Source organism: Nannospalax galili, unplaced genomic scaffold (genome assembly GCF_000622305.1).
Source record: "Nannospalax galili isolate Female #2095 unplaced genomic scaffold, S.galili_v1.0 scaffold184, whole genome shotgun sequence".
Lineage (NCBI taxonomy): Eukaryota > Metazoa > Chordata > Mammalia > Rodentia > Spalacidae > Nannospalax > Nannospalax galili.
In genome coordinates, this window is record NW_008351649.1 from 1822905 (window position 1) to 1823599 (window position 695).

Here is a 695-nt window from a genome sequence, read left to right on the forward strand (position 1 = left end):
TGGAAAGATCTATCAACATACTTCTTCCCCAAATGTCTTTCTCACCAATTTTCCAATCATGCTCCTTCCAAGTCCCTGACCATCCAGCCAAACCATTGGCTATAGCCCATGAATCAGTATATAATCACACTTCTGGCCATTTCTCCTTCCAAGCAAAATGCACACATGTGCACTGCCCGAAGTTCTGCCCACAGTGAAGACTTTCCTTCCCCAGTGTCCTTTAGGGTTGTTCTAGAAATTGGCTGTAATGCCACAGCTGTCCACTCTGAGTAGTGCCCGCATAGCGTGCAGAACCATCTGTAAACCAAGCCCTAGTCTTCTCTTCCTCAGTCAACCGATCATAGGGCACACCCCATGAAGCCATAGGTGCATGCTTGAGAACAGGAGGCATCATAACAGGAGTAGGAACCATAGGCATTTGGGCAACTTCTTCATATAACTTGATTGTGCCCTCCGGGCCTGCTCGAGCCCGATCACGTATATACCACTTCCATTTGATAATGGATTGTTGCTGTGCGTGGCCTATTTTATGGCTTGGGGGGGTCAGATAACACCGAGCTCATGATGGGCAGCTCCGGTCACATGGTGACTTGGTGGCCCATTGTCAAATGTTCAGTTTCCACTAATGCCCAGTAGCAGGCTAAGGGCTGTCTCTCAAAGGGAGAATAGCTGTCTGCAAATGAAGTCAAAGCCTT